The 13,054-nt window shown below is 40.9% G+C and overlaps 1 protein-coding gene across 6 annotated transcripts in view; it reads right to left on the reverse strand.

Annotated features, from left to right (window-relative positions):
• c21h15orf39 (chromosome 21 C15orf39 homolog) overlaps window positions 1-13,054 on the reverse strand; it is a 72,482-nt gene that overhangs the window by 18,860 nt on the left and 40,568 nt on the right. Inside the window, exon 1 of one of the 6 annotated variants that reach the window (XM_059946167.1) lies at window positions 10,905-11,070. The exons of 4 other annotated variants lie outside the window; for them this stretch is intronic. The gene's annotated coding sequence lies outside the window, so the exon portion shown is untranslated. Of the gene's footprint in view, window positions 1-1,313; window positions 1,331-10,904; window positions 11,071-13,054 lie in introns of those variants that run through there. One more of the 6 variants, XM_059946171.1, reaches the window with a different exon arrangement.

A 13,054-nucleotide genomic window follows, 5' to 3' on the forward strand; every position in this document is an offset into this window, starting at 1 on the left:
GTAGAAGAAAGGCAAGATATCAAAATACCAATGGAAATCCTTTTGATGTGTACCCTTGAATAAAAGTATAATCCACAGGATAATCTGTGAACCATTTTACCACCTACTCCACACAATTCTGAATTAATTTTGGTAACCTCAAAATTGTTAACAAAGTTTAAAAAAGAATTGATTTTGCCTCAGTTTATATAATCAGAACTCAGCCAATGCACAACTACTAGCACATGTTCCCATCAGAATTCATCTCTGATTGTACTTAAAGTCAACCAGATAACTTCCGTATTCATCTTACAACAGAGACACTGTTTTTTCCCTTATCAGGGAGAGAGAGAGAGCCTGTGGTATGTCGAATTACCGGGTGAACGAGTAGTCTTTGTGGTACTGCAGGTCTGTGGCTTTATTGATGCTTTGTTGCATGCTTGAGTGCTTGGTGGAGGGTGCAGATTTTTATTTTGCGTTGGGGGGCATTACTGCTTTGCTGCTACTTATGTACGGCTGTGCGGTTCTGACATTTAACTGTCATTCATTCGTTGGGGCACTCCTCTGTTTTTGTGGATGTTTATGAAGAAAATGAATTTCAGGGAGTATATTGTATACATTTCTCTGACATTAAACATACCTGTTGAACCCATTAATCTTTTGTGTGGCCAGAGGCAAGATCACAGTACGGTTCAATGCTTTCTCACAGTATTTTGTACATATTTGGAGGAATATAAAATTCCAAAGTGGATGTTCAGTTATCTCTTAACCAATGTGAAAACACATGTTCACTTTCAGCCACATTTGACATATTTCCCCTTAACGACCCTCCTGTACAGTGAAGATGCTGCTCCGGTTAATATCTAACTATAACATTCCTTCCATTCGCCCAATCCTGACATATTTTAATTGTATTTAAAGACACAGCACTGTAACAGGTCCCTCTGACCCAATGGGTCCACAGCCCAATTACACTCCATGTGGCCAATCAGAAGAATCCAAACACACCTGTGGAATATGGGAGGGAAACTGGACCACTCAGGAAAAAAAAGCCACGTAATCACGGGGAGAACACACAGACAGCAGTGGAATTGAAGCGATGTCGCTGACATTGTAATACCACCAAGCAAACGCAAAGATGACCCTGTCGTGTGCGCTTGTGTCCTTCAGACAGTCAGACAGAATCCTGAGAAAGTGAATACTTCAGGTCAATGACCTTGGTTCCTTTCTCATTCTATGGCCATCATTTAATCCACGAGCAATTCCACCAATATAAACATTTTAAATCCGGAAATCCAACATAAATTTACTTTTATTTTCATAACCTCACTTACCATATTTTTCCCTAAATATTTGCCTTCGCTCCAGAATGGTTTCCCTTATTTGTACATTATTTCTGTTGGACCAACATCAATCTTCTCTCCAGTGTAATCTGTGGTGCCTTCTAATTATAGTGCACTTATTGACATCGTTCTGGTTGTTCTTGATGTTGACCACTTGAATTTTTCACTCAAAAAAGAAATCTTTTCCTATATCACTTATGTGTTTCTTAGTAGACAGCAAACCATTCATCCCACTGAATCTATGCCAGCATGCTTACTCTCAACCAAATGCACGTCAATTCTTCTGTTCCCAGTTCTCCTCTAACTGCTACAGTTAGGGCAACTTATGCCCTGTAACGCGCACACAAAATGCTGGAGCTCAGCAGTTCAGGCATCATCTATGGAAGTGAATAAATGACATTCTGGATAGCTGCATTATGTACAGTATTAACTAAAATGAACCAGTCGTCAGGAAATAAAACCTGTACAACTGATTTTGTGGCTAGTGAAATGCATCACTGACTTTTAAGACATTGTCTTCCTCTAAGTAGGGCCAGAATCACAATGGATTCTGGCCCTAATTCGAGAATGAATGCTATGCAACACACACAAAATGCTAGAGGAATTTAGCAGACCAGACAGCATCTATGAAAAAGAGATGTTTTGAGCTGAGACCTTTCAGCAGGACTGTCAAAATGTGGACTTTAAATGCCGCCTGGCCTGCTGAGTTCCTACAGCATTTTGTGTGTCGCCGGGAATTCCGGCATTTGCAGATTTTCCCTTGTTCGGGATGAATGCTACAGGTATTTGAACATTATTAAAGGTGTTTTCCCTGCCAGTTAATGCACAGTTCAGGACAGATCTGTTTTGTCACTGAACCTTCTGGCTAGTTGTATATTCATGACGGCCTCCTTCAACATGAACAAAAGGGGCTTAACTTGAATATTCAAAGAGGTTCTATTAGTCATGATGTATGTATGTAGGCCTCCAGTTAGTCTTGTTAGTCTCGACAGACCATGCATTTGCATCTTGGAAAGTTTCCAGGGCGCAAGCCTGGGCAAGGTTTTTTTTAAATATGGAAGACCGGCAGTTGCCCAAGCTGCAAGTCTCCCTTCTCCACGCCACCAATGTTGTCCAAGGGAAGGGCATTAGAATCATGATGTGCCACCATTGCAAATATGTACAGTCGGCCCTCCTTATCCGTGAGGGATTGGTTCCGGGACCCCTCGCGGATGCTCAAGTCTCTTATCCAGCCAGTCTCAATGTGGTGGACCTTAGGACCTGGCGCCGGAGCTCTGAATCCGCAGTGTTTCTGTTCACACAAATAATCACGATTGAAAATAAATAAAGCGATCGGAAACAGGTAAAATGCTATCGGTCATTGGAAAAGCTTTAGGCTATGGTCAACGATCAGAACAATTTTAAAGGATAAAGTGAAAATGGCTCTGACCTGATGAAAGCTACAATTATTACCAAGCAACACAGTGGTTTAATTATTGGGTTTTGGGTTTTTGATCCTCCGCATCAACCCAGCACGGTGGAGAGCACACTCGATAGCTGTCTGTCACTGGATCGAACCCGGCGCTGAAACATACGTTCCTAAGTGTTTTGTATGCATAGAAAGGTAAAATATATAACGTTTGACTGACGCTAAATAATACCGGATGTACCTATTCCAACTTACTTAGTGAAAGAACTTCTGATTTTTTTCGATCCCGATCCACGATAACCCACGCACATCCTCCCGTATACTTTAAATCATCTCTAGATTACTTATAGTACCTAATACAATGTAACTGCTATGTAAAATAGTTGTTATACTACACTGTTTAGGGAACAATGACAAGAAAGAAAGTCTGTACATGCTCGAACAACGAGTGCTAGAAGAGCATTTCCAGGTTTTCGTGATTTGCGGTTGGTTGAATTCGCGCATGCGGAATTCGCGGATAAGGAGGGCCGACTGTAATTCTCTACATTTATCTGACTTTAAAGTAGATGATTATACTGTTGTTCTTTGCTTATTGTCACCTTTGTGTTGAAGTATAATACTGTACCAGAAGAGTGAGATTCCCTTGGATTCTCCTGCAGGCTCACTGCACGAATAAAGACCAATATATTTCCCAGTCATAACAAAGTCTAAGGTAACAGGTAACACACACAAATGTTGGATAAACTCAGCAGGTCAGGCAGTATACAGGGGTACACAACCTTCTTAATGCCATGAAGCAAAGGGTGTGTGCATCCCAGGTTGAGACACCCTGATCTATGGAGAGGAATAAAGAGTCAACTTTTTGAGCCAAGCACCTTCACCTGGACCCTCTTTATTCCTCTCCGTAGATACTGCCAGACCTGCTGAGTTCATCCCTCATTCTGTGTGTTACTCTGAATTTCCAGCATTTGCAGAATCTCTTGTGCTTAGATCATAAATTGATCAAACAAATTAGTCAACACTGGACTAATATGAAATCACGGGCATTAATTATTCAAAAAGTTTATTTTTTTTTAAAAAAAGATTTACCCTTAATTTCAGGAGTTGGGAGGGGGCTGCTGGGAGGCAAAGAAAGAAAGATGGATCAGACACCATTCATGACATCTGGTGCCTAAGCCCCCTTTTTCACAATAGCCCCCACTGCAAAATCTACTAAGAACAGAAAATGCTTTTATTTACACTAAATCGTTCAGTTAAAGATTTAAAGAAAGTAAGGACAACAGAAAGTGGCTGGTGGAGAATAAGTGACTGAATAAACAGAGAACAAAAGGCGTTAGGGAACAAATGGAGAAAGGACAGACAAACCACAATGGCTTGAGTGAAAAATTGACAAGGCAGCAAATCATTAATCAGCTCAGAAACTCTGTGTTCCAAGTGAAGATTTCCACCCCACAGCTCCCTTTTCACTTTGCGGCCGGTAAGTGCTAGCACCCATCTCATGTTGCCAGCTGCTTGACAGACAGAAAACTGGAGCTATACTTCCACTGAATCCATGGCACAAATGGAAACCCCCCCCCCCCACCGTTTGTCAAAATTGTCACCAACCTGTCCTCCATGTACAATGCAATTTCCAGTGAAGTTTTGTCTTTGTGTAGGACACACATTCATGCTTGCAAGTGGAATTTCTACCCATTGCTGCCATCCTGAGAGAAGTGTACTTCCAATGGTCATGTGGTGGTTAGCAGACTGCTTTATAGTACCAGCAACCCAAATTAAATTCCCACTGTGGTCTATAAGCAGTTTGTTCTCCCTGTGAATGCATTGATTTCCTCCTGGAGCTCCAGTTTTCTTCCACAGTCCAAAGTTTGGGATTAATTCATCATTGTGAATTGTCCTGTGATTAGGCTGGGGATAAAACCGCAGGACAATGGAGCAGAATCCTCCTGCCTTCTCCCCATTCACACCCTGACTTAATCAAGAATCAATCAACTTCCATGATAAATGCTCAATGACCAGGCCACCATAGCCACCTGTGGCAATTAGTTTCACAGATTCACTACCCTCAGGCTAAAGAAATTCCTCCTCATCTCCATTCTAGATAGACGTCCCTCTACTCTGAGGTGGTGCACTGGTCCTAGATTCCCCTACTATAGGGAATCCATATCCACTCTGTGGAGGCCTTTCAACATCCCCCCCTTTTAATCTTCTATATTGAAGTACAGGCCCAGGGCCATCAAACACTCCTCATATGATAAGCCTTTCAATCCAGGAATCATTTCCCTGAAACTCCTTTGAACACAATGTCAGAACAACCTTTCTCAGATAAAGGGCCCAAAGCTGTTCACAATACTCTAAGTGGAGCCTCACCAGTGCCTTATAAAGACTCAGCATCACTTCCATGATTTTTATACTCTAGTCCTCTCGATATGAATGCTAACTTTGCATTTGCCTTCCTCATCTACTCAACCTGCAAGTTAACCTTTAGGAAACCCTGCACAAGGACTCCAGAGTCCCTTTGTACCTCAGGTTTTTGAATTTTCTCCCCATTTAGAAAATAGACTATGCATTTATTCCTTCTACCAGTTTATGACCATACACTTCCCTACACTGTATTCCATCCACCACTTCTTTGCCCATTCTCCTAATCTAAATCCTTCTGCAGCCTCTCTGCTTCCTTAACACTATCTATTTTCGTATTGTCCACAAATGATGTCATCAAAATCATCGGCATACAGTCAATTTATTTGACATTGCTGGGAGGTGCGGCTCAAAGGGCCTATTCTGCGTTAAACTGCAATAACTAAATAAGTAGGACATGATTATTAATAAAATATTTGCCCCTTTCATTATCTCAGGGTACTCTAAAGCAAATAGGTAAATAATTTACTTATTATTATTTAATTTATGGTTTTTATATTGCTATATTTCTACACCATTCTTGGTTGGTGCGACTGTAACGAAACCCAGTTTCCCTCGGGATCAATAAAGCATGTCTGTGTTCATGATATTTTAAATGTAGTACTTCACAAAACGTAGGAATTGAGGCAGTCAACTTATGCAAAGCAAGCTCCCACAAACTGCAACACAAGGAAGGCACATGAAAGGGATTACCGGTGTCTAAACTAAATTAGACAAGCTGCCTGTTCTAGTTACAGGCTTCTGAAGAACATCGAGCACTGTATTTTCTTTTAAGTTTTATTTCAAAAATAACACTGAAACCTATTCTTTAAAATAATTAACTACCTTATCTGCTGTTAAACAGTTATTTTTAAATCACTTGTTGGTCAATCTTGAAAATGCAGATTAAAATAAATCCCTTCTCAATCAAAGTTCTTTTCCTTAAATCATCAAGACAATGATGCAATTCTGAGGACAATCAGGACTTGAAACATTTTCAAAGCGGCAAAGATCCCAATTGTTCTCTCGATTTTGCAGTTAATTATCTCCTGAAAAGCACCCAATAATTGTTTTTCAGTGTACTGCCAGCTCTCCATTCAGTGAAAGCATGAACAGCTCATCACAACATCCTGCTCCATTGTCCTGCTGGATGAGGTTGCCTTTACCCATTTCCACTCATGTGCCAACTGCAGGTAAGAACCTCATTGTGACTGCTTTCCATTCCGGCCTAACATTAGCTCCAAAATTTGTCAAAGGTTAACCCTTGACTGACTTCCATTTCTCACCAAGGCGATGTTCCTTGCAGATCACATATACTTTGGACACTTATTCCCTACGTCACCGCCACCTCACTCATCGTCGTTGGATTTTCTTGACACGAATCCCAGAAGGTCCAGGTGAACATTGGGAAGAGTGAATACACAAGCCATAACTCTCATCTGATCACAGTTTTGGATTGAACTAGACTGTCTGAAACTTTATTATGAAACAGACCCAAGTTTCCAATCTCATTTCCATGTATCACCTAACATCTCTAACTCTACCCTCCGGCTGCCCGTCCACACTCAAGACTTCTAGAAATTAACTGGAATCAACTCAGTTTAAGACTGAGGAATGATAACCACACTGTAACAAATGACTGATGTGATGTGGCAAAAAAGTTAGGGTGAAGATCCCATCCCCACAAGAGAAACAGAAGGAAGTCCACACAACCTTACTAGTCTACAAATCTTTCCACCTTATGTCCAATTTTCCACAACGTCCTCCCTGCTATTCTCTAAATCAGGGGGTTCCCAACCTTTTTTATGCCATAGACCCTTACAATTAACTCAGGGGTTTATGGACACCAAGGTTGTGAACCCCTGTCTAAATGTTTATACCATCTCTAAATGTCCTTAGTCTTGGTGTCCTTTTATCTTTACCATTTGTTGTTTAATTACACCTGTCTTCCCCATTGCTGCACCATTTCTCCTTTTTTTTAGGGCCTAATCACTCTGTTGTTACTTGAAACTAAACACATCCATCTTAAGTCATTGATCAGCAATGTAGACACAAATGTAGATTGCAAATTCTATAAATGGGGATCAACACATGCAAAATGCTGTAGGAAGTGGGTCAGGCAGCATCTATGGAGGAACTTCCACCATCTTATCTCTTTTCACCTCTCACTGGCTGCCCTCCTCTTTCCTTTTCTCGTATGGCCCAGTATTCTCTTCTATTAGATTCTCCTCCAGTCCTCTATCTTTCTTACTCACCTGGCTTCACCCATCGTCATCTAGCTATCCTCCTTCCCCTCCCCCACCTTTTTATTCCACGAAAAGACAACTGTTTATTCATTTCCATGGAAGTCGCCTGACCTGCTGAGTTCCTCCCGCACTTTGTGTGCTGCTTTAGATTTAAAGCAGCTGCAGAACTTCTTGTTTATGATTTGTTCTTCTAAGGTTGCTGCCTGCCCTGCTGAGCTCCTCCAGCGTTTCAGTGTTTTAATCTGAGATGCTAACTATTTCTCTCTCCACAGACATGCCTGACCTATGAAGCACTTCTGACATTCCAAGCACTTGCAATGTTCTACTTTGGAGCCCCATTAAAGTTCGGGTTTTACTCTATAACCAGAGAATGATGGTAAAAGACCTGATACTATACTCCAAAGGGGAATTTAAGAGATAGTGAAAGAGAAATATTTATGAAATTACTGAGAGGTAGCCCTGAGGAACTGTACAACCTGTTCAAAGTTCTGCCACAGACAATGGGCTGAAAGACGTAATTTCTGCTGAGCTTTTCTATTAGAGTGTATAAATTATTGTTCAAGTGGAAATTGTGTATACGGTTCTTGCATACAAATACGCCACTGCAATTTCAGGTGTTGGGCACCTGAAATTATAAATTCCATAAACACAACAGCAGGGAGGTAAGATGTTTGTGCAGTGTTCTGGGCTTGGTAGGTGTGTCTGTGGGTGAGGGTGTCTCTGACTCCAATGCTGGTTAAATGGTTAACTTGTTGGGCTGGGCGTCAACAAACACCATATGTAGTATCATGGGACCATGACATCAGATGGTTGCTGCTTGACTGCATTCAATCATTGCAGAGATCTTGTGATCTCTCTGAAAAAATATTAGTGCTAAATACACAGTCTGTGCACTGCATCCTGCCCGTACAAAGGATAAAGTTAAAAATACTTACCTGTTACGTTAATTTTGTAGGCAGAAGATGGAATATCTAAAATTTCTTTAGAAATTACTTCTTCCAAACTTCCAAGTGCAATTCGACTGTTAATGTCCCTCCATAGATGCTGCCTGCTGAATTTTTCCACCATAAGACATAGGAGTAGAATGGGACCAATTGGCCCATTGAGTCTTCTACATCATTCGATCATGCCTGACTCATTAATCAAGAACCTATCACCTTCCGCTTAAATATACCCAATGATTTGACCTCCACAATCATCTGTGCCAATCAATCCACTCGCTGGCTAAAGAAATTCCTTCTCCTCACATTACCATTACAGCTTATCATGTTGGTGCCCATTTGGAAGACAATTCGTCAAAGACAAGATTTAACAACATTCCTGAGAAAAACACTTGTGTTGACGAGGTGACATCTACCCCCCAGACTCAGAAAGCATTACTGCCACTTGCTCGGTGGGCCAACGAGTCTTCAGGTCATTTTGGGGTACAAGGTACCATGGGGTGGTCTCGGTACAGTGGATTGCTCCTTCCCATTGAGGGCTAGTACAGCAGTAGGGAAATGTTTACCAATTAAGGTCCGACAGCTTCCTAAACTTCCAAGTCCCATGTTACCCTCAGGCCAGAATGAATGAATGGCCTAATAAAACAGGAACTTCACTTACTTACACCTGTCTGCACCTTATCTGGGTGATGATCTTCTCTTGCTCATGCTTTGTATAATGCAGACACTCCCTTTTTATTAAGGACAGAACAATCTATTCCTTTTGTTCCTGATAGCATGAATGAACGCACTGATAAAGATTCAGTCGTGCAAAGGGGGAAAAGTATGTCTACCCCTCCAGTGGAGGGTGAGATTTTAGCTGAAGGACAAGGAACTACATACTGGGTAATGGTACACCCATCGTGTGTGTGTGTGTGTGTGTGTGTGTGTGTGTGTGTGAAAATGTGTGTGTAGGGATAAGGATAAACTAAGAGAAAATGAACACGCTTCTAACTATCTCTTCCCTTTCATTTTTTTTTAAAAAGGTTTCTACAGCAACGATGCTTTGTCCTGTTTTAATATTGGTCTTGTGTTTTGTTGGACTTCTGTTGAGGCCTGTCAAGCCACTGATAATCTTGTGATCTGTGGAAACATTATTGTTCCAGGAAAAGATGCACATAATGTGATAGGCTAATTAGGAGTATGGTGGGCCACACCTAGGGTGACTTGCACCATATGACTTCTGTTTGTGTGATCAGTTGATTGTAATTTGATTCTTGCATTCCCAACCACAAAGTAGTGCTTCGTTTGTAAATCTTACTTGCCCAATTTGAATTGGCGATGAGCTGTTGTTCCCACAAGCATGAGGACATACATTTTAATGTGAATGTTGAGGTTAATCACTGGATCTGTATTAATTTCACATTATTTTAATATTAAATTTTAATCATTCAAAGGACATTGATATCTATTCTTTGACAGCATATTAAATGCTTTAGGCAGAAGAGAAAGTTCTATGTGTCTCTAACCTGACCAGATATTGAGGGGTGCAATGTAGCACGTTTGCCTTGTAGAATTAAAGTTGGATTCTTTTGGAATTTAGGACTATTGCCTATCTGTGAACATTAATGTACTGTGAAACCCCAAGGAATGTTATGTGTCATGGGCACCGAGATTAAGGAATGAGGTCACAAGGAGTGACTGTTAAAAAGTCTAACTGATTTATGAGACTGTATTGATGGAAACAATGTGTTTATTTGAACGAAAGACACCAGACTGCTAATGACAGAGAACAAAGGATTTGTCTGTGTTTTGATGACTCTGTGCTTGTTAAACTTCGATTTATGAGGATGCCTTCCTGGGTTTGCCAGGGTGGTTGGTGGTAGAAGCAGTTATACAGGAAAATTTAACAGACTCTTAGATAGACAGACGGAAGTTGGGAGAGAAAGGTTATATTGATCCTGGAGTAGGGTGAAATGTCAGCACAACATTGTGGGCAGAAGGGTCTGTACCATGTGATACTGTTCTATTTTCTTTATTTTTGCTGGATGCTATTCTGGAATTTCATGGATTCCAGTTGCCAGAACACATTTCCTATGAAGTGTAAGACTTGCATCTTCTCACACCACACCGATACTTTCTAACATTGCATTACCTTTTAATAGGCTAGGTTATCAGACCCAAAATACCCAGGAGAGTACAAGTGTACAAGCACAACAAAGTAATCTATCGTAAAATATAAAGCACAAATAAACCGTGGCGCGTGGCCAAGTGGTTAAGGCGTTGGACTAGTGATCTGAAAGTCGTGAGTTTGAGCCCCAGCCGAGGCACTGTGTTGTGTCCTTGAGCAAGTCACTCAACCACACACTGCTCCAGTCCACCCAGCTGAAAATGGGTACTGGCAAAATGCTGGGGGTTATCCTCGTGACAGACTGGTGTCCTATATGGGGGGGGGGGGGGGGGAGGGAGGGAGTCTCGTACTCTCAGTCACTTCATGCCACAGAAACCAGCATAAGCACCGGGCTGATGAGCCTATAAGGTTCGGGGCAGACTTTAACCGTAACTTTCACAAATAAACCACGTAGTAAGTTACAAAGATTTCCAGGCTCACAATTCTTTGACGTCATTTGATTGTAGCTGCGTCGCGGGATTCCGACTCCTAAAGCGACTCCAGGTCCTTGGCACCTATGTTGATTTCTTCGGTCTACGTGAAATCTCAAGGACCAAGGGAAGGATGCCCCAATAAATAGCTGTTCCCCAAGCATGGAAAGCAAAACACACAGAGCCAAACTTTGATCTTCTGTGCTCATGCCAGTAACCCAGCGTGCTGTGATAGGAGTTCCACAAGCCTTGAGAGACACGCAGAGACAGTCAAGCTCGTAGGTCTTCTGTGCTCATGCTGTTAACTCAGCATGGTTTCTCCCATTCAAATAACTTGTGTTCATTAACAGAAATCCTCATGCCGCTGGTGTCTGAGGCCAAGAAAGAATCCAGTCACAATCAGCAAACATTACACATAACAAACCTATAGCGTTTAACTTGTACAGACATCATACATGCTGCAAGCTCTCAAGAATTAAAGCATCACTTGGAACTGTTTAGACTTTCATCCTGTATTTTACAAAATTTAATACAACAATTATCTGAGTTATCAACAATTATTTCAGTGTTCAAAATTGCTATGCCTAACAGTATTACTGCTTTTTTTGAAAGGACCATTCTCTCATTGATGCTGTGATTAACTCATGTCCGATTACTGTAGCAACTAAAACATTCAGAGGGTCCCACGTATTTAAAGTTGTCAAAATAGCACAATTATCAACAGTTGCCTTCCTTACTGCATTGAAGCAGCCATAATTACTGATATCCATACATCTAAAGATAAACAATCAAGAAGCCCAATCAACAGTAAACTTTCACCACCATGATTGCTGCTGCAGTCTTTAAATATGCATTCAACCCATAGGCATGCACAGCCTTGTATTTTTTTAAAATCTGCTGTTGAAAAAAACTATCAACCCTTGTTGAATCAGAGGTTTAACACTTGACGTTTAAAGTAGCTCACAAGGTCACAACTACAGAACAACCTCTCTGGCTTTGAGAAGTTAATGGTCAGTGGATACCGGTCTCTGTAGGATAACCAATTTTGTATTTTATCTTTTTATTCATGTATTTGCTTTCTACATTGACCCAAAACACTACATGGCCTCCTCCTCCTATGCCATAACTACTTTGTGTAATAACACTTATTTTAAATGAGGGCTCATTTTGACTCCTGCTCAAAAATAAACTATCTCCACTTGCACATGTAATGGGCTGGGTTGATCAGACCAAACTATTCAAGTATTCAAGAGAAACAAGCACAAACAAAGTAAGTGAAGTTTAATTTGTCATTAAAAAGCACAAATAACCACAAGATACTACGTAGCAAGTCACAAAGATTTCTGGGAAGTCTCATTCATTCCGACTCATGAAGTCACTCCTGGGTCCCAAACACCGATTTTGATCTCGCTCTATGGTGAAATTCCAAAGAAAGCCCAAAAAGCTCATTATATACACAAATTTCAATGCACAGAGTAGCCACAAGACAAACTTTTTCATCTTGTAATAACATAACCAGGCTGATTTTTTTTTAGTCAAACACACATTGTGTCCTTTAACATTCAGCATTGCCTCAGATGAATTAGATATTTTAATGGCCATTCCTCAGTCATTCGTCCCTCAATGTCCAGACATACAACATTCTTTGAGCTTACAGAGTACATTACTGCTTAACATATAAGCAACAAGGCAGAGTTCTGAAAGGATTCACTAATCAAACCACTTAAGTTAGTCATAACACAGCTATGGTGTTTACAGACCTCACATGATACGAGATCAGAAAGACTTAAGTTTTCATTCGAACTGACAAGACAATCATTGTTTACAAATCACAAATATTACAGCACAACATTTTATACTGCTGCTTCCCAAAACCTTTAGTTACTGGAGTATATTTTAAAGAAGCTTCATCCATCACAAAAGGGGAGAAGCACAACTCTTTGCTTCATTTCCTCCGTGCTGACCATGTTGCCCAACTGTGCTGATCCCATGAGTTTGGCCCATATTCACCTCAATCTTTTCTATCCATTTGTGTTCCCAGGTCTTTAGTAATTGTACCACCTCTACCACTTTCCTTTCTGTTCATTCCCTTCACCAAAGACTGGAAAACCCTGCCCTCAGGTCCCCCCTTTTTACAACTTTCCCCCTTTACGTTATGAC

This window comes from Hypanus sabinus, chromosome 21 (genome assembly GCF_030144855.1).
Source record: "Hypanus sabinus isolate sHypSab1 chromosome 21, sHypSab1.hap1, whole genome shotgun sequence".
NCBI classification, from domain to species: domain Eukaryota; kingdom Metazoa; phylum Chordata; class Chondrichthyes; order Myliobatiformes; family Dasyatidae; genus Hypanus; species Hypanus sabinus.